This window comes from Vipera berus, assembly GCF_964194415.1.
Source record: "Vipera berus genome assembly, chromosome: 3".
Classification (NCBI taxonomy): domain Eukaryota; kingdom Metazoa; phylum Chordata; class Lepidosauria; order Squamata; family Viperidae; genus Vipera; species Vipera berus.
In genome coordinates this window covers 7,899,532-7,921,162 of record NC_138204.1, presented here as the reverse complement: position 1 = coordinate 7,921,162, position 21,631 = coordinate 7,899,532, and the positions used below count along the sequence as shown (strand labels likewise).

At 44.6% G+C, this 21,631-nt stretch overlaps 2 protein-coding genes across 2 annotated transcripts in view; one reads left to right on the top strand and one right to left on the bottom strand.

Annotated features, from left to right (window-relative positions):
- The window catches only part of COL20A1 (collagen type XX alpha 1 chain), a 532,145-nt gene that overhangs the window by 202,968 nt on the left and 307,546 nt on the right, over positions 1-21,631 (top strand). The window lies entirely within an intron of this gene.
- The window catches only part of NKAIN4 (sodium/potassium transporting ATPase interacting 4), a 120,550-nt gene that overhangs the window by 98,601 nt on the left and 318 nt on the right, over positions 1-21,631 (bottom strand). The window lies entirely within an intron of this gene.

The window sequence follows — 21,631 nt, the reverse complement described above, 5'->3', positions numbered from 1 at the left end:
AACATATCCCTATCCCAGGGGTCTTTAAACTTGGCAACTTTAAAGACTTGTGGACTTCAACTCCCAGAATTCCTCAGCCAACGATACCAATGAAAGAAAATCGAGATAGATCAGACATGTCAAACACAAGGCCTGGGGGCCGGATCCGGCCCGCGAAGTGCTTTCATGTGGCCCGCGAAGCCATCCTGGAAACAGTGAGGGAACGGCCCCCACTGCCTTAGCCCTGGCCCAGAGACCCTCCTCCTGCCAGAGACCCTCAGATCTGTCCCACTCCTGCCCAGGCCCCCATAGGCACCCTTGATGCCAACGATGTAGAGCTGGCCACGCCCACCCAGTAGGCTATACGCACTCTAGCCATGCCCACCCAGTAGGCCACGCCCACCCTGGCCATACCCACCCGCGCCCCCCCCCCCGAGGGCAACCGCAATGCTGATGCGGCCCTCAATGAAATTGAGTTTGACACCCCTGAGATAGATGATCCAGCATTCTTTGAGCGTTTGGGGTAAGATAAATGTGATTAAGATTAATTTAATTTGCAGGCAGAATTATTTATCAAGAGCTCTTATTTCTTTTCCACAACTTTTAGTGAATGTAAATATTATCAGTTTTCCCTGCCCTCACTCGTCGAGAGCATCGTTCCAGAATCTCACTGTAAAAATTAGATCTATCTATTATGCAAAAGTGGATTTCATTTTCCACACTTGAAGATTTATTATTGGGCTTTTGTTCTTTTTTTTTTTTAGCCCTGGACATTGGCTGGAATAAGGATTTTTTTTTTCAAAATTCCACTTTACTTTAACTTCAACTTGTGAGCTACTTTTTAATCTCACTGGAAATCTAGCCAGTATTGGATTTTGTATAATTCTAGAATTTGTTTTGGTATCTCGATTTAATATTGCACGATAGACATGTAAAGTATTGGGTTGTGGATAAATAGCTGAGCCTTTTTACACATGGCAAACTTGTATTATGGGATAATCTTGATTTTTTTTAAATGCTGTTTTAAAGTAAATTGGTCCTCTCATAATGTCACTGGACCAAAGGAGTTTAGATGCTGTTTTTAAAATTCCTTTCTGGAATTTAAATCTGAATTATACCTCAGAAGGATTGTTGGCAATTTATTCAACTTAATCACTTGTTATGTGGACATTTCATCCTGATGCTAGTTCCTATTATTAGACCCTTCCTTCCTTCCTTCCTTCCTTCCTTCCTTCCTTCCTTCCTTCCTTCCTTCCTTCCTTCCTTCCTTTCCTCCCTCCCTCCTTCAAGATCTTCCTTCTTTCCTTCCTCCCTCCCTCAAGATCGTTCTTCCTTCCTTCCTCTCTCCCTCCCTCAAGATCACCCTCCCTCCCTCAAGACCTTCCTTCCTTCCTTCCTTCCTTCCTTCCTTCCTTCCTTCCTTCCTTCCTTCCTTCCCTCCTTCCCTCCCTCCCTCCCTCCTTCAAGATCTTCCTTCTTTCTTCCTCCCTCCCTCAAGATCGTTCTTCCTTCCTTCCTCTCTCCCTCCCTCAAGATCACACTCCCTCCCTCAAGACCTTCCTTCCTTCCTTCCTTCCTTCCTTCCTTCCTTCCTCCCTTCCCTTCCCTTCCCTTCCCTTCCCTCCCTCAATCCACTGAACATCCAAGGACATCAATTTCAGCAAAAGCTGAAAGATATTAACCCTGTACAGCTTGTGGAACTTGCATTTACATTTTTATCAAGTGATGGAAAGTTGGTTTCTTTTGATCTTAAATTTGAGAGGGAGGCAGACAAAACAAAAAGTCAAGATGATAGCCATGACACCATGATTAAAGGTCATAATATGTTTGAAAATATATCCTGTTTCAAGGTCTATGCAGAGAGAACCAAACAAGTTTGCTCTGCAGAGGCGAATTAGCTGCAACAAATAAAAGTTAAAACTTCAGACTAATTAAGAAATTCAAATGAAGATTGCAAAAGGAAATTCAGATTTTCAGTAAGAAGCCAGCAATCTATTTTAGATGTACCATTCATGAATACATTATTATTATGTCTGAGTAGTCAGCAATTAGATTCATAGTCTAAAAAGCAGTGGAAACTTAATAATTCAAGCCCTAACCAAGAACCTTAAATTTATTAACCCCGATAAGTTAATTAACCCCAAATAATATAAGTTAATTAACCCCAATTAACCCCAATTAATTATAAGTTAATTATGCAGGAAAAATATGTTTTGGGCATACTGGAAACCCAAGGATTGATTTCAACTGTCTTGGTGCTGGAGTTGCAAGTGCAAACCACGTAATCTGATCTTCTTTTCACCACTGCACATTAGGGTGGACATGTGCTTCAGATTTGAAGGCAAAAAAGCACTGGGAACTTCCAGGGAAAGATAACAGCTGCTTTAAGAAATTGCTGTTATGAGCTATATGTGTCTTCCTGGGCCCTGAAAAAAACATTTCGTTCATTTCACATCCCAAACTACACATCTGGGGCTCGGGAGCGGGTCGTGGGATTACCGATTCCCACGACACTGGGGTATGGCAGCAGGCGTATGGACAGAGGGCCGTATCGTTACCGGGAGGGCCGTCTCCGCTGTTTGCAAGCGGTGAGGCGCTCCGACCCTCTGGTTCTTCCCCGAGGTGCCGGGAGCGAAGATGTGCAGCCTCCTGAGCTCCGGCTGGTGTACCTGAATGCCAGGTCCGTGGTTAATAAGGCTCCCCTTGTGTGGGATCTGGTGGAGGGTGAGCATGCGGACCTGGCTTGTATCACCGAGACCTGGTTGGGTCCAGAGGGTGGGGTCCCTTTGGTTGACATTTGCCCACCAGGTTTCCGAGCGTTACACCGGCCTCGGGCTCAAGGTAGGGGCGGGGGAGTGGCGGTTGTTATTAGGGAGACCTTATGTCCGCGGGAGACCACCGTTCTTCAGATAGTCGGGTGTGAGTCTCTCTTTTTGAGGTTTGGTTCGGGGGCGCAGTTGGGCTTGCTGCTGGTGTACGTTTCGCCTAGTCACACAGCGGCAGCCCTGCCCGTACTACTCGATGTCCTCTCCGGTTTGGTGATTGAGTTCCCCAAACTTCTAGTTTTGGGTGACTTCAATCTGCCATCCCTGGGAGGGTCATCTGAGTTAGCCCGGGAGTTCATGGCTTCCATGACGGCCATGGACCTGACGCAGGTAATTTCTGAACCAACTCATGAGGGAGGCCACACCCTTGACTTGGCTTTTTTATCTGGACGGTGGTTGGATGATCTTGGTGGGGGCTCTCCATTTATTATGCCCCTGTCATGGACCGATCATCACCTCCTGCGGCTGGTCTTCCGTCTTGCCACCCCCCACCGTGGGGATGTGGAACCAACTAGATGGTACCGCCCCAGACGCTTAATGGACCCTCTCGGGTTCCAGGCAGCGCTGGGATCCCCACCTGCCTCCGTCGCTCACAGCTCGGCGGATGCCTTAGTGGAAGCCTGGGAAAGGGCAGCCACTGAGGCACTGGACCGAGTTGTACCCCTGCGGCCCCTGACCCGGTGCAGATCCCATCGAGCTCCATGGTTCTCCGCGGAGCTCCGGGAGATGAAGCGTCGGAAACGAGGCCTAGAGAGCTGCTGGAGGTCCAGCCGATCCGAATCCGACCGGTTGCGGTTAAGAACCTATATTAGGTCTTATCTCGCAGCGATGAGGGCAGCGAGGTGTAATTACTTCTCTGCCCTCATCGCGTCCGCAGATAATCGCCCGGCCGCCCTGTTTAGGGTGACTCGCTCCCTCCTTAATCAGGAGGTGAGGGAGGATCCCTTGCAGGGTCGTGCCGAGGAGTTTGGTCAACATCTGTCGGATAAAATCGCTCGGATTCGGACCGGTTTGGACTCCAGCTGGGCAGAGTCTGACGATCAGGACACGGGCGGTCTTGTCAATGTTATCTGGGAAGAGTTTGATTCTGTGACCCCTGATGAAGTGGACAGGATTATGGGGAGGTTGAGCTCCACCACATGTTTATTGGATCCATGCCCTTCCTGGCTGGTTTATGCAGCCAGGGAGAGGACACGAGGCTGGTTCCAGGCGGTGATATCTGCTTCCTTGAGTGAGGGTAATTTCCCCACCGTCTTGAAGGAGGCGGTGGTGAGACCTCTCCTCAAGAAGCCTGCCTTGGACCCAGCTGTCTTGAACAACTTTCGTCCTGTCTCCAACCTTCGCTTTCTTGCGAAGGTTGTTGAGAGTGTGGTGGCGCATCAGCTCCCTCTGGTCCTGGATGAAGCGGATTATCTGGACCCGTACCAATCGGGTTTCAGGCCCGGGTACAGCACGGAGACGGCATTGGTCGCTCTGGTGAATGATCTCTGGAGGGCCCGGGATAGGGGATATTCCTCTGTCCTGGTCCTATTAGACCTCTCGGCGGCTTTCGATACCATCGACCATGGTATCCTGCTGCGGCGTCTCAGGGGATTGGGAGTGGGAGGCACAGTTCTTCGGTGGTTCTCCTCCTATCTCCTGGGACGTTCGCAGTCGGTGTTGGCAGGGGGGCAGAGATCGGCCCCTAGGTCTCTCGTTTGTGGAGTTCCTCAGGGTTCGGTTCTCTCGCCTCTCCTGTTCAACATCTACATGAAACCGCTGGGTGAGATCATTCGTGGTTTTGGAGTTGGGTATCATCAATATGCTGATGATACCCAACTTTTCATTTCAACCCCAAACCACCCCAGTGATGCCCTCGCTGTGATGTCCCGTTGCCTAGAGGCGGTTCGGGTCTGGATGGGGAGGAACAGACTTCAACTCAACCCTGACAAGACTGAGTGGCTGTACATTCCGGCATCCCGGGACATTCAAAACGTTCCATCACTTTCTATGGGGGGTGAGTTTTTACCCCCCGTAGATAGGGCTCGCAACTTGGGAGTCCTCCTGGATGCACGGCTTACCTTAGAAGATCATGTAGTAGCCGTGACCAGGGGGGCTTTCGCACAGGTTCGCCTGGTGCGGCAGTTGCGGCCCTATCTAGACCGGGATGCCCTGTGTACGGTCACTCATGCGCTCGTGACCTCTCGTCTTGACTATTGCAATGCTCTCTACATGGGGCTTCCCTTGAAGACCACTCGGAGGCTCCAACTGGTACAGAATGCGGCCGCGAGAGTTGTCTTGGGAGTTTCCCGGTACTCCCATGTTACACCTTTGCTCCGCGAGCTGCATTGGTTACCAGTTGTCTTCCGGGTGAGGTTCAAGGTCTTAGTGATGGTTTTTAAGTCCTTACATGGCATGTGTCCGGAATACCTCGGGGACCACCTGCTGCCGGCGTCGACTCCCCTCCGCCCCGTGCGTTCCCACAGAGAGGGCCTCCTCAGGGTGCCTCCAGTCAGAGAATGTCAACTGGTGGCCCCCAGGGGGAGGGCCTTCTCTGTGGGCGCTCCGGCTTTGTGGAATCAGCTGCCGGTTGAGCTCCGGATGGCACCGGATCTCCGCTCCTTCCGGCGCGGGTTAAAGACCCATTTATTTGAACAAGCTGGCCTGGCCTGATGGGGAATTACTTAGGGTTTTAATATTTATATATATATATTATTGTTTTTATTGTGGGCAATAATTTAATTCTTTTTTAACTTTTGTACTTTTGTAGTTTTAAGATATGCCCTGTTCACCGCCCTGAGTCCTTCGGGAGAAGGGCGGTATAAAAATTTAATTAAATAAATAAATAAATAAATAAACTCTGCTAAGATACCTATCATTATGGGGGTTTATGGAACCGTTGGTGGTCTCTGAGCTTGGTTCTTTTCTTGCTAATGTTTCATGACCCAACTAAGTAACATCACCAGTGCTAGAAGGGAGTGGGTTATACGAGGAGGAGGAGGAGGAGGAGGAGGAGGAGGAGGAGATGATGCTTGGTGCTCTCTGAGCTTGGTTGTTTTCTTGCTGATGTTTTATGAACACCCTAAGTAACATCACCAGTGCTAGAAGGGAGTGGGTTATGCGAGGAGGAGGAGGAGGAGGAGGAGGAGGAGGAGGAGGAGGAGGAGGAGGAGGAGGAGATGCTTGGTATTCTCTGAGCTTGGTTATCTTCTCTCAGACATTTCATTACCCAACTAGGTAACATCATCAGGGCTAGAAGGGTGTTGGGGGTTTGCTCTCTCTTTATGTACAAATGGCTTGTTCCAATCAAGGAAAGCTCAGAGATAATCAAGGACCTGACAGTTCAATCCTGAGCTTATATTAGCTCAGATAATATTAATAATAGCTAAGATAATATTATCTTCTGTTGGGATTATGAGGCTTGAATGCATTTATTCTGTTTGGCTACATCACTGAATTGTGTTATCAGTCAAGGTTTGAACTAGAGTTCTTCCTCCCCCCCCCCCAACAGGATAAAAAAAGAGAACTTTTAAGCAGTTCATTTACTTACTGCAGGGGTCTTCCGACTTGGCCCTTTTATGACTTGTGGACTTCATCTCCCAGAATTCCTCAGCCAGGCACAAGTCCACAAGTCAAAAAAGGGCCAAGTTGGAAGAACCCCTGATTTAAGTACAGGTACTCCATGACTTAAAACCATTGGTTTATTGACTATTCAAAGTTACAACAGCATTAAAAAAAGTGAGTGTGACCATTTTCACACTTATGACCATTGAGGCACCCTCATGGTCATGTGATCAAAATTCAGATGCTTGGCAACCGGCTCGTCTTTATGATGGTTGCAATGTCCCGGAGTCACATGATCTCTTTCTGACAAGCAAAGTCAAGGGGAAAAAACAGATTCCCTTAACAACCGCCCTCCTAATTTAAAAATGGCACTACCGTGGTATGAAAGGTTGTAAAACGAGTCGCAACTCACTTAAGGGCTGTCTTGCTTAGCGATGGAAACTTTGGGCTTAGTGACGCTTGTAAGTCGAGGACTGCCTGTATTTTGGAAATTGTTCGCTGATTCTTTATTTCCCGGTCTTTTTTTGTTTATAGGTAGTCCTCAACGTAGCACCACAATGGAGCCCAACATTTCCGTCGCTAAGTGAGAGACCTCTTAAGCAAATTTTGCCCCATTTTACCACCTTTCTTGTCACACTGGTTAAGAGAATCACTGCAGTTGTTAATTTAGTCACTGGGTTGTTAAGTAAATCTGGCTTCCTCATTGACTTTGCTTGTCAGAAGGTCGCAAAAGATGATCACATGACCCCGGGACACTGCGACCGTCGTAAATATGAACCAGTTGCCAAGCATCTGAATTTTGATCATGTGGTCACATGATCCTGGGGATGCTGCAAAGGTCGTAACTGTGAAAAACGGTCATAAGTGCTGTTGTAACTTCAAACGGTCACTAAACAAGCTGCTGTAAGTTGAGGACTACCTGTATTTATATATACACACAAGGTAAAAAAAGGTAAAGGTTCCTCCGCACATACGTGCTAGTCATTTCCGACTCTAGGGGCCGGTGCTCATCTCCGTTTCAAAGCCGAAGAGCCAGCACTTGTCCGAGGACGTCTCGGTGGTCATGTGGCCGGCATGACTAGACGCCAAAGGTGCACGGAACGCTGTTACCTTCCTACCGTAGTGGTCCCTATTTTTCTACTTGCATTTTTACGTGCTTTCGAACTGCTAGGTTGGCAGAAGCTGGGCTGAGTAACAGGCGCTCACTCTGTTACGCAGCACTCGGGATTCGACCCGCCAAACTGCCGACCATCTGATCGACAAGCTCAGCATCCTAACCGGCTGAGCCACCGCGTCCCTTATATACACACAAACATATATATAAAACATGGTTGTAAAACATGGTTACCCTTAAAATGATAATACTTGTATATTTATATATACACACAAACACATATATAAATATACAAGTATTATCATTTTAAGGGTAACCATGTTTTACAAGGAGGAGAACAACAGAGAATCATTCCCCATTGATTTCCCCAGTTCTAATTACCCCAAGGGTTGAAAATCCATTACATAACTGATTTAACTACATTTGTAAGGATAGCTACACAACAATTCTAAATCTTTTCTTTCTCAGCTGTGGGTCTTATCTTTTATTCACTAATCTGAACAGCAAAACATGCTCCAAGAATTCAACCAAGTTTAAACCTGAACACATCCTGACCTTAGCCACAGAATCAAGACACCACAAGCCTCCCCCTCCTGAATTTGCTTCTGTAGGTGCTGAGTAATACAGCAATTTCACATTTACACATCGCAGCTTGAGAGAGCATTGTGTCAGTCCTTCAAGGTAAACCTAACCTGGGAACCAATGACGTACAGGCTAATAGTAGTCCTGAACTTATGGCCACAATGGAGCTCAATATTTCTTCTCCTTGTAAAAACATTAGCATGGAATAGGAATAGGAGTAGGAGTAGGAGTAGGAGTAGGAGTAGGAATAGGAATAGGAATAGGAATAGGAATAGGCAGTGCTTTTTGTAAAAGAAAAAGGTGCCGGAACTCACACATGTCATACAACCCGCCTTGCCTACCCTACAAGGTTCCATCCAAAAAAGGTGCCGGAACTCCGTTCTGAGCGTTCTATGAGAAAAAAAGCCCTGGGAATAGGAATAGGAATAGGAATAGGAATAGGAATAGGAATAGGGTGGAGTGGAGTGGAGTAGAGTAGAGTAGAGTAGAACAGAACAGAACAGAACAGAACAGAATAGAAATACAGAAGAGAATAGAGTAGAAGAGAACAGAATAGAATAGAAATTGTAGAATAGAATAGAATAGAATAGAATAGAATAGAATAGAATAGAATAGAATAGAATAGAATAGAATAGAATAGAATAGAATAGAATAGAATAGAATAGAATAGAATAGAATAGAATAGAATAGAATAGAAAATATGGAACGGAACGAAACAGAACAGATATGGAATGGAATGGAACAGAAACTTTATTGTCACTTTAAATATACACTAATCAGCATACATTAAAATGAAATTTCATTGCATTCAGCTCTCAAAAAAGTACCATTAGGCATATACCCACATACACACATATAATGACACAAAGAAATATCAAAGTCTTTTTTAAAAAAATCCCATTTATATCTCGCCCTTCTCCAAAGACTCAGGGTGGCTTACACTCTAAGCACAAATCAATGTGCTTAGCAATAGCCTTCATTCTATGTATATGCCTGCTTATTAGGGCTTTTGCCCCCCCCCAAGCGGCATTTTTACAAAGTCAGCTTATTGCCCCCAACAATCTGGGTCCTCATTTTACCTACCTCAGAAGGATGGAAGGCTGAGTCAACCTTGAGCCTGGTGGGACTCGAACCTGCACTAATTGCAGGCAGCTGGTGTTACTTAAGGAGGCATTAGCCCGTCTAGCTCACGTGTATACATATACATGGCAAAATGGAAGAATCCTGTGAATTTACAGGGTGGATGGCATAAGGAATAAAACTGTTACAGGGGTGTCAAACTTGCAACGTCACATGACGTGTCGCGACGTATCGTGACTTTTTTTCCATTGCCAGCAATGGTATATAGGGTGTCCTGCTTGAGCAGAGGGTTGGACTAGATGACCTCCAAGGTCCCTTCCAACTCTGTTATTCTGCATAAATGTTAGTACATTGCACTGCTAGCCATGAAGGGCTAACTTGAGTTGGCATGGCAATCTGTGCAACAGGGACCGCAAATTCATTTTAGGAAGAGAATACTAAGACTGTGCATTTTGATACAAGGGCAATTCCGAAATAAACCTCCATTTGGTTATCAATGGCAGACACTCGCAGACACAGAACTTTTATTATACACATTAGAAAACTACAACATTACTTTTCAACATAACAGCCATTCAAATTGAGGCACTTGTCATAACGTCTTACAAGTTTTGAAATTCCTTAGTTGCAGTCTCTTGGTTCCAAATCTGCGCTATGGGGGGTGGGGGTGGGGGTTTGATCAAAAACATCCCAACGGAACTGCTTCAAAAGTTCTTGGGTGCATTTAGGGGTCTGCGGGCAAGCATTATTGTGAACCAACAGCACACTGGAAGTGGTGCCATAGAAAATCCCGCCAAATGTGAAGATGCCAAAGGAGTACTGCTAGTGAATTTCATGGAGCACGGTGCGACCATCAATTCAGAAGTCTACTGTGAAACGTTACAAAAACTCAGATGAACCATCCATAACAAGCATCGGGGCCTGCTGACTTCCGGTGTGGTATTGGTTCACAATAATGCTCGCCCACACACCGCTAGACGCACCCAAGAACTTCTGAAGCAGTTCCATTGGGATGTTTTTGATCACACACACACACACACACACGTGCCCAGATTTGGCGGCGAGTGACTGCTACTAAGGAATTTCAAACCTTGTAAGACGTTGTGACAAGTGCCTCAGTTTGAATGGTGATTATGTCGAAAAGTAATGTAATGTTGTAGTTTTCTAATAAAAGTATCTGCGAGTGTCTGTCACTGACAACCAAACAGAGGTTTATTTCTGAATTGCTGTCGTAGAAGAGAATATTTGTAGCTTAGGGTTGAACTGTGGAGTCTTTGCGAGGTGCGATGGTTCAGTGATTAAAGACACTGAGCTCGCCAGCTGGAAATCTGATAGCCAGGGTTCGAGACCTTAGCGCCACATGACTGGGTGAGCCCTTGCTCCAGCTCCTGCCCATCTAGCAGTTCAAAATCATGCAAATGTGAGTAGATAAATAGGTACCACTTTGGTGAGAAGGTAGTAGCGTTCCATGCACCTTGGCCTATAGTCATGCTGTCCACATGACCACGGAAATGTCTTCAGACAACACTGGCTCCCTCCGGCTAAAAAACGGAGATGAGCCCCTCAAATAGTGGAAGACTGCTATCACATCTCCCCTACTCCTTTTCACCAGACTGGACATACCCAGCTCCTGCAACTACTCTTCCTATGTTTAGCAAGGCTTAAGTAGTGTATACTCAGAGAAGAGAATCATTTATCTCTCCTGTCATCCTAATACAATCCGTTTTGGTTCCCCGCTGATCTTCGACCAGCACTCTTGAGTCCCGCGGTCCATTATTACCAGTGCGTTTCTGATCCCCTCCCACCAACATATACTCCAATTAGGTCTCAGGGCACCACCGTCCTGGGTGTGTGTATATCTTGTGCAAATGTGCAGCTGCTCCATGTATTTCCACTACCCCTGCTGATGTTCTCCCTCCCCACAACTGATGCCTCATTTGAAAGGGAATTGAAGGGTTGGTTTTTTTTTTTGCAAATGGGCCAGAGGCAAATGCTGCCATTATTATCGAAGCCTGGCAAAAAAAGATAAAGGCATTTTTTGGGGGGGAACTCCAGATCCTTCTTGTCAATCTTCTCTCTCTCTCTCTCTCTTTCTCCCTCTCTCCCCCTCCCCCAATCCCGTTTCTCGTTCACAAAATTTAAAAAGAAATATGAACAAACGATTGTGACACTGATGCTGGATGCCTCGGGTTGTGTTCACACCAAATAATTAATCGGGTCAGCGAAAGGCCTCCGCGCCTCATTTGCATAAAATGCGAAGCTGGACCCTTTTCGTGGTGATGAATTTTTCGAAGGGCGAGCGGAGGGCCTTGTGCAAGTTCAGCCCCGCTTGTTTATTTTATTTTTCATCCGTCGTGAGACTCCAGAAAATGAATGAATTTGGGGACCAGCTTAAACATCTGGAACAGCAGCTGCCAAGGACAGTCCCATTCCTTTTAATTCAGAATTATAACTCGCTTCTATTTCATGTGGTGTTTAACTTTTTATTTATTGTGTTGCTCTTTTAATCTTGTATATTATTATTTTTATAGGATTGCAAGCCATCCAGAGTCATGGGACGATATGGGTGGTGTATAAATTAATTACAACAGAAAAAACAAATATTCCAGGGGAGGGTGAATTTCAGATCATGAATTATTTTATTTCTTTTATTTCAAACCTTTATCGGGCCACGCATCTTATAACCAATTCTGTGCCTCTCCCAACTAGAAGTTAAAATAGCATAAAGATTACAGCTGTGATGTAGCTAGAAAGCATGAAAGACATTCTAGATACCCTAAAGCAGGGGTAGGCAACGTTGGCTCTTTTATGACTCGTGGACTTCAACTCCCAGAATTCCTGAGCCAGCCACGCTGAGGGGTAAGGGAGAGATTTCCAAGCTGAGCCATGCTGGCTCAGGAATTCTGGGAGTTGAAGTCCAGGAGTCATGAAGGGGCCATAGTTCCCCCATGCTGGCTCAGGAATTCTGGGAATTGAAGTCCACGAATCATAAAACGGCCAAGGTTGCCTACCTCTGCCCTAAAGCAATATCAATTTTGCCTGTCTTTATTATGCATTTACCTCCAAAATTATTGTGCTGATTGTATTTTTTCTTGGCACAAGTAATCTCCTCATCTCTTGTTTTCTATGTTTATTACTGGTCTGTTGATTACGGTGACCAAATCTGTGAACTGGCCTACGGAAATGGTTTGCATTAAAGACCAAATTTCGTTTTGCCACCTGTTGCAAAAGAAAATTTGCTCATATCTGTTAATATCACTTTATAACGGCCTTGAGAAGACCACACTGGGAATATAGCGTCCAGTTTTGGTCACCACAATATAAAAAAAGATCTTGAGACTCTAGAACAGGGGTCAGCAACCTGAAACAGTGAAAGAGCCACTCAGAACCGGTTCCCTCACAAAAGGAAAAACTGGGAGCCGCAAAAACTGTGTGTGCATGCGCGTACATGCGCGCATGTGCAGAACAGGGTTTGACTGAAGAGTGGAGCCAAGGCGAGATATGCACCTACCCTGCATATTTGAATTGATTGGTTGAACTTTTTTAGTCCCACTTTTTCTTTTTTGGACTGCACATGGCAGAAGACTGGGAGCCGCAGGAGACGGCTGAAAGAGCCGCATGCGGCTCCGGAGCCGCGGGTTGCAGACCTGTGCTCTAGAAAGAGCACAGAGAAAAGCAACAAAGGTGATTAAGGGACTGGAAGCTAAAAGATATAAGGAACGGCTGCTGGAATTGGGTATGTCTAGTTTAATGAAGAGAAGGACCAGGGGGGACATGATAGCTGTGTTCCAGTATCTCAGGGGTTACCCCAAAGAAGAGGGAGTCAAACTATTCTCCAAAGCACCTGAAGGCAAGAGAAGAAGCAACGGATGGAAACTGATCAAGGAGAGAAGCAACCTGGAACTAAGGAGAAACTTCCTGACAATGAGACCAATTAATCAGTGGAACAACCTGCCTCCAGAAGCTGTGAATGCTCCAACACTGGAGGTTTTCAAGAAGAGATTGGACAACATTTATCTGGAATAGTATACGGTCTCCGGCTTGAGCAGGGAGTTGGACTAGAGAACCTCCAAGATCCCTTCCAACTCTGTTGTTCTATTATTCTGTTATCCACTTCTAATCTCCCCGTATATGTGTTTTCCCAGTCAGAAATCAGAAATGCTTGTTAATCATCCAGATTTGCTACTCGGTCCAGATTTTATTTCTTCTCATCCAATATTAGCAATAGTAGTAGTGCTTAGACTTATATACTGCTTCGCAGTTCTTTACAGCCCTCTCTAAGTGCTTTACAGCCTCTTGCCCTCAACAATCTGGGTCCTCATTTTACCGAACTGAGCAGGATGGAAGGCTGAGTCAACCTTGAGCTGGTCAGGATCGAACTGCTGGCAGTCAGCAGAGTTAGCCTGCAATACTGCCCCCTGGAGTAGCCTTTTAACCACTGCGGTACCACGGCTCTTATAATATTATTTATTAGGAAAAATGCACTGGTGGGATTCAAATAGATGAGCAACCGGTTCTCTGTGTGCATGCCGCTTCCGGAAGTTCATTCTGGGCCTGGGCAACACAAAAAATAAGCTACCAGTTCTGCCGAAGTGGTGCGAACTGGCTCAATCCCTCCACTACAAAAATGCATTTGTCTGTCGTTCTTTCTCAATCAGCAAGATTTCTAGGAAACATGTCTTTGGCGTAGTTGTTAACTTAGCTCTAAATCCTGTAAGAGGATTGCAACCAATTGTATCCTGCACTTTAGGAATTGGTGGCAGTAGCTGACGCATTGCTTCGCTCCCCTGATGTGAGAAGCCTAAGGATGAAGGGAAACATACAATGCCCACTATTTTGTCATTGAAGTAAGTGGAAATCTACCAGAAGATACAGGTAGTCCTCGACTTACGACCACCACTGAGCCCAAAATGTAGCTTGCTCAAAAAAATGTAGGCTGCTAAGTGAGAAATTTGCTAAGTGAGTTTTGCCTCATTTTACGACTGTTCTTGCCGCATTTGTTAAGGGAATCACTGCAGTTGTAAAATCGGTGACACGGTTGTTAAAGTGAATCTGGTGTCCCCATTGTCTTTGCTTGTCAGAAGGTCGCAAAAGGGGATCACGTGACCCCGGGAACACTGCAACCGTCATAAATACGAGTCAGATGCCAAGCGTCTGAATTTTGATCACATGACCATGGGGATGCTGCAATGGTCTTAAACACGGTCATAAGTCCCTTTTTTCCCACTGCCGTTGTAACTTCGAACGGTCACCGAATGAACTGTTGTAAGTCAAGGACAACCTGTATTTATTAATTTGCTTGACAGTTTGATTGAATGAATGAATTTTGGCTCTGTTCAACTCCAAACCACTCAGGGCAGCTATCCATGCAGAAGATGCAAGAAACAGCAGGCCCCAAAGTAATACTGTGGTCGAATCCCAAAAGTATTTACCCACGTGGCTTTTTTTCACATAGAAAAATTACAAGTCAAAACAGCCGCTTTGCCAAAGATTCTCAAGACCCTGTTATCATGGTCGCTCCCACAGTACCCAGTTTAATATAGCTTTCCTATCCCTTGCTTAGCTGTAGTCCCTGGAAAAGCCTAAATTATTCTCCCACCCCAGCCTCGAGCTGCAAAAAAAAAAAATTGAACTTTTCTTTCCGATTGTTAGTTTTCCCATGACCTTCTCCCCACCCGGCCATCTAATTTTCCTCTGTCATGCAAAATTGGGACAGAGACGACCAATGTAAAAAAAAATTGTTTTTTGAGATTAAGAAGTAAAATAGAAACACCCCTAAATCCTGACTTCTTCTTCTCGGTTCTGTATTAAACAGGAATGAAATCTCACGTTGCGAGACCTCTTCACAGTTTTGGCAAATAATAATAATAATAATAATAATAATAATAATAATAATAATAATAATAATAATAATAATAATAATAATGTTTGCAGGTTTTTAAGCAGTGTTAAAAATTAGGCCAATTTTGTAGGACCCATGGGATGCAGGCAAAGAACCAGGGAGTTATGTTAAAATACAGGTTGCCTTCAACTTATAACCATTTATTTACTGACCATTTGAAGTTACAATGGCAGTGAAAAAAGTGACTTATGACCATTTTTCACACTTATGGGCATTGCAGCATCCCCATAGGCACGTGATTATTATTATTAATGATGATGATGATGATGTTGGAAGGGACCTTGGAGGTCTTCTAGTCCAACCCCCTGCTCAGACAGGAAACCCTATATACCACTTCAGACAAATGGCTGTCCAGTCTCTTCTTAAAAACTTCCGGTGTTGGAGCATTCACAGCTTCTGGAGGCAGGTTGTTCCACTGGTTAATTGTTCTCACTGTCAGGAAATTTCTCCTTAGTTCTTAGGTTGCTTCTCTCTTTGGTTAGTTTCCATCCGTTGCTTCTTGTCCTGCCTTCAGGTGTCCTACGGTGGGACTAGAACTCGCTGTCTTCTCGTGAGTGGACCAAAGTCACCAGTTGGGTTAAAGCAGCCAAGTTTGGAGACCTCTGCCTTAACTATTAGGCCATGCCACCCCACAGCTTGGAATCAGTAACTATTCAGAAACCTCTTGCCTCCAGAAGAATTCACACTGTTCTCAGGGAAAAGCTGAACAATGAGAACAAAATAAAAGAGTTGGAAGGGGCCTTGGAGGTCTTCTAGTCCAACCCCCTGCTCAAGCAGGATACCCTATAGGCCTCTACCATTTCAGACAGGTGGCTGTCCAATCACCTCTTTAAAACCTTCAATGATGGAGCACCCACAACTTCTGGTGGCAAGCTGTTCCACTAGTTAATTGTCCCTAAACGTCAGGAAATTCCTCCTTCGCTCCAGGTTGCTTCTCTTGCTGATTAGTTTCCATCCATTGTTTCTTGTCCTTCCTTCAGATGCCTTGGAGAAGAGGCTGACACCCCCTCCCAGCCTTGAAAGTACCCAACTATGATAAATCTGGTAGCAAACAAAGAACCATCACTCTCAGTGTAATCTATGAATGCGCTTGGACGGAGCGACATTCTGCCAATCATTGGCACGATCACAACATTCTATTGTCATCCCAACACATGATGTCACACAGTTGCCCGAGGGACTGGAAACTGACAGGGGCAAACATCTCCAACCAGGTGGTGGCCAGATGTGCTCGACCCACACGACGATAGTATTCCTGAGTGGGCTACATCTGGGAGGAGGACAAGTTGGAGAAGGCTGCAGGCCAAGCACTGGGGTGGGGTGGGGGGTGAGGGGTGAGGAATGTCAAAATGTTAGCCAGGAACTCCTTGGGAGCTAGCCAAATCTCTCTCCGAAGACTGGGAATGGTGGAAAGGAGAAACGTTCAGACACCAGGCATTGAACAAATTATTTAGAAATTCCCCCTGATGCATTTAACAGAATAACAGAATGGATTGGGAGGGACCTTGGAGGTCTTCTAGTCCAACCCCCTGCTAAGGCAGCAAACCCTAGATCATTTCAGACAAATGGTTGTCCAATCTCTCCTTAAAAATCTCCAGTGTTGGAGCATTCACAACTTCTGGAGGCAAGAAGTTCCACTGGTTAATTGTTCTCACCGTCAGGAAATTTCTCCTTAGTTCTAGGTTGCTTTTCTCCTTGATTGGTTTCCATCCGTTGCTTCTTCTCCTGACCTCTCGTGCTTTGAATACTGCTATATTCTAGGCTACTTCTCTGCTTGATTGGTTTCCATCCGTGGCTTCTTGTCCTGCCTTCTGGTGCTTTGGAGAATAGGTGGACCCCCCCCTTTCTTGGCGGCTGCCCCTCAAATATTGAAACACTGCTATCCTGTCACCGCCAGTCTTTCTTTTCATTAACCTAGAGTAGACATACACAATTCCTGCTCCCGTTCCTCATGTTTTAGCCTCTAGTCCCCTAATCATCGACTCGAGCAGGGGGGCTGGACTAGAAGACCTCCAAGGTCCCTTCAAGCTCTATTCTATTCTATTCTATTCTATTCTATTCTATTCTATTCTATTCTATTCTATTCTATTCTATTCTATTCTATTATTCTACTCTACTCTACTCTACTCTACTCTACTCTACTCTACTCTATTCTCCAATTTCTATTCTATTCTATTCTATTCTATTCTATTCTATTCTATTCTATTCTATTCTATTCTATTCTATTCTATTCTATTCTATTCTATTCTTTGTTTCTCTTCTCTGTACTCATTCTGCAGATTTTGGGGTGTCTTTTTTCCCCATTAAGGCAAAGTGTGGGATGACGTGTCCACAGTGATGGCAACTTTAGAAAAGGACGCAGACTGTTTCAAAAGGATACGTCTGCCTTCAATATACATAGACCATTTTTCTTTTCCCATTTTTTTTAAAAAAGCATTCCTGAGTTTCTTTGTCTAGTATCTTGGATACCAAGGATCTCCCACGCTTGTTGGGGGGGGGAAACCCCACAACCTGGGGAGGGGGGGAGATGGATAAAAAAAAATGTGGGAGCACTAAATCAAATGATGGAGTTATAGCTATTAGTGGACAAAGGGCAAGTATAACAGGAAGACCATGCCACGGCATTGCTTTCTTTCTTTTCTTTTCTTTTCTTTTCTTTTCTTTTCTTTTCTTTTCTTTTCTTTTCTCTCTCTCTCTCTTTTTAAATAGTTCAAGCCTCATTTCCTACAATGAGAAAGGTAGAGGGATCATCCATTCTTCTCGAGTGAACGGCTGCTAGTCGAAAGGGCATATTTCGTGAATAAAATGCATTTGCGTTTAAACAAAAGCCCCACTCTGCCAGCAGTGTTCAACACCTGACCATCAAGCCAGGATAGGATGAGTTTGATTTGGACTGGGATCCACCCAGTCACTGAAGATTTTTGGCTTTATTATTTTTTTTAAGACTTAGTATGTTTATTTACATAAACGGAGCCCACTGTAGCTTATTAAATATGGATTAGGACAATGCCTGTAAACCTCTCTCCATTTCTCCCACCCTTATGTTCTACGGTTCCTTCTTCCCCCCTCCCCCAGTTTTATATCCAAATAAAAATCCCATTTGTGTCCTTTCTTAAAGGCTCCAGTTTCGAAGTTAGAGGAAGTCCTCGGCTTACAACAATCCATTTAGCGATTGTTCAAAGTTACAATGGTGCTGGGAAAAAAAAAGACTAATGGCTATTTTTTCACACTTACAACCGTTGCAGAGTCCCCAGGGTCACACGATAAGCCAGACACTTGGCAACTGGCTCATATTTATGATGGGATGCATGGGATCCCTGGGGTCACGGGATCCCTTTTTGCAACCTTCTGACAAGCGCAGTCAATGGGGAAAGGCAGATTCACTTAACAACCGTGTTACTAGCTTAACAGCTGCACCGATCCACTTAACAACTCTGGTAGGAGAGGTGGTAAAATGGGGCAAAACTCACTTAACAGACGTCTCCTTTAGCAACATAAATTTTGGGCACTGTGGTGGTCGTAAGTCGAGGACTGCTTGTCTACCAGCCATTTCTATAACAACAAATCTATCTAATCAGCAAAACCCCAAAATCAAAATTTCTTTTTTTCTCTTCCTCCCCCCCGCCTCATTTCTCTCCCCCCCCCTTTTTTTTGGATTTTGTGCTTGAGAGTATGAGAGATTTCCTAAAGAAAGGCGAACAGACGTTGCCCTTTTAAAGAGAGAAAGATCCTGATTTCCAGAGTGGACAGAGACAAGAGACCCCCCCCCCTAGCCACCAGACTTAAACCACAATCGAAAAACAGCCCAATCTTTGTTCGTCCCTGATCACCAAGTATGAGAAATGCCTAAAGGGAGAGAAAATCATTTTTTTGTTTTGTTTTGGGCGGGTTTTTGTGTGTGCAGAAATCTATGTTCCAGACCCTCTTCAGACAAGCATCCACTATTGTGAATTCCCAATCCCTAATGTTGTGTGTGTGTGTGTGTGTGTGTGTATGTGTACGTGGATGTGTGTTTAAGTTGTTTGTTTCTAGCTGGCTGAGATCCCAGGCTTTCGGCCAAATGCAAGTAGTGCAATCTAGCAGCAAAAAAAAAAAAAGGAATTAACACACTCAATGGAGTTTTATACATTACTCAAAGGATAAATAATGACCCTTGGCAAAATCCCATTTTGGCTATTCCTGGGAATGCAAAAGGAAAGTCCAACAGTTCGCAGGGCATTGACAGAAAAAAAGGACCGCCCCAATTTAAAAGATAAAACCCTAAAGAATTTTTTTAAAAAAAATCAAATGGAGCTGAATAACTAAGCTTGTCGTTTTCCAAAACAAAAGAGAAACAGATTCTTATTTCTCTCCTCCCTGAAAAACACGCAGAGAGAGAGAGAGAGAGAGAGAGAGAGAGAGAGAGAGAGAGAGAGAAAAGAAGAAGAAGAAGAAGAAGAAGAAGAAGAAGAAGAAGAAGAAGAAGAAGAAGAAGAAGAAGAGAGGGAGAGAAAGAGAGAGGGAGAAAGAGAGAGACAGGGAGAGAGGAGAAAGAGAGAGAGAGAGAGAGAGATTTTCTTTACTGTACGTTGTTGTTTTTTTTAAAAAAAAACCTTAAACCCTTCCAAAATATCCCCATATATGTAATAAAAATAAGGTGGGTAGAAAAAAAGCAAGCAACGATTTGGTTGGTTATATGTATTTGCAAAAAAAAAAGGGTTGGGAATAAATTTGGCAACTTGGTGTCCTTTGTTTGGCAGTGTTTTTTTTTTCTTGCTTTAAGGTTTCCTTCCAGGGTATTAATTTGCCCCCAATCCATTGATTTGCGTTCTGAATTGCGCCAGACGCACAAAGGCTTTCCCTAACAATGGAGAGTCCAAATTAGACTTCTTGGAGCTACTGGGGGTGAATGCAAAATTAGTAGGGAATAAAAAGGTTGCTGGCTGGAATATTTTGGCACCCTGGAATCTAGGGAGAGACAGTTGATCCCTTTTTGAAAGTTTTTAAAGGGAGTTGTGACGATCAAGAAGGGTGTCTCTTCTCTCCCCCCCCCCCCGTAACCCAATGATTATTTTTTTAATTAAGCAGGAAAGACAAACGAAGGCAAAATGCCATGCCAAAATTTCAGAACGGGCCTTCAGATGGCAGAGAGGACAATGATTGACAGGGTCTAAGTCCACACAGAATTGCGTGGGAGAGATAAACACACATTGTTTGCAAGCTACAATCCCCTTTTTAATCCATCGGGACAGGACTTGCATCCATTGTTAAGGAATTTCTCCATTCCGACCTTACAAAATAACCTGGAAAAAGTTTGGTGATGCCCGGAACCCGGTTGGAGGTCACTGTTTTGATCATCTGGATAAGGATCCTTCCGTCCACAACTGGGCCCAAAATTTCTGTTGCTAAATGAGACAGTTAAGGGAATTTTGCCCCATTCTACACTTTTTCTTGCCACAGTTATTAAGTGAATCACTGCAGTTGCTAAGTTAGTAACCTGGTTGTTAAGCGAAGCCGGCTTCCCCGTTGACTTTGCTTGCCCTACGTCACAAAAGGGGGATCACGTGACCCTGGGACAGTGCAACCGTCATAAATATGAGTCAGTGGCCAAGCGTCTGAATTTTGTTCATGTGCAATAGTCATAAGTGTGAAAAATGGTCATAAGTCAGTAAACAAAATGTAAGTTGCGGATTGCTGTAGTTTGAAAGCCTTTAGAAAACAATTCCACTTGAAACACAACTCCTTTCGAAGGCAAATCTGTGTATCCTCTGTGGGTGAATGGCTGTTCCACGTTCACTTCCATAGGATTTTTTTTCCCAATGGAAAACACACACACACACACACACACACACACACACACACACAGAGCTGCACGGTTCAATCAATCTGATTTCCATCTGCTTCCTCTAGCTAAATTGGAACACTAGCATTGTTGTTTTTTTCTTTTTTAAAATAATAATAATAATAATAATAATAATAATAATAATAATAATAATAATAATAATAATAATAATAATAATAATAATAATAATAATAATAATAATAATAATAATAATAATAGTTTTCTGATCACTTTTGGATGCACAAGCCAATTTCAAGGAGTTTAGGGAGTCGCTATCTTTTAATTTTACTCTTTCATTCATGGAGTAGAGAGAAAAAGTCGGGCACCTCCCCCAAAGTCTCCGCGACAGATCAGGATGAAGAAAAAAAAAAACACAAAACATTGGGATTTATGCATCCGAAATGTACGTTGGGGTTTCTCTAAGGCTGCCAAAACTCAGCAGGGGAAAAGCGAAAACCCCACCTAGGCAACCTTCCCAGCGCTCCTATTCACGCTACACGCTTCGCCGGTTTCAGAAGAACTAAGCGGCCGCATTCACACGATACGCTGAGCTTCGCCAGAGTACCTACCAGCCGCGATTAGTTGGAAAGCGAGAATTCACGCGCCATGCGAAGCCAGTCCCACTCCCTAGACTCCTTTTGAAGACCCAGGGCGCATTGCACTCACTCAAGCCCCCTTCAGGATGTCGTGTGAACCCAACCGCGAAGGTTGTCACGGGCACAACTCGGTGGTGGCCGAGGGCGGCTGGAGAGAGAGAGAGAGCCTCGCCAAGCGGACAGCCCTCG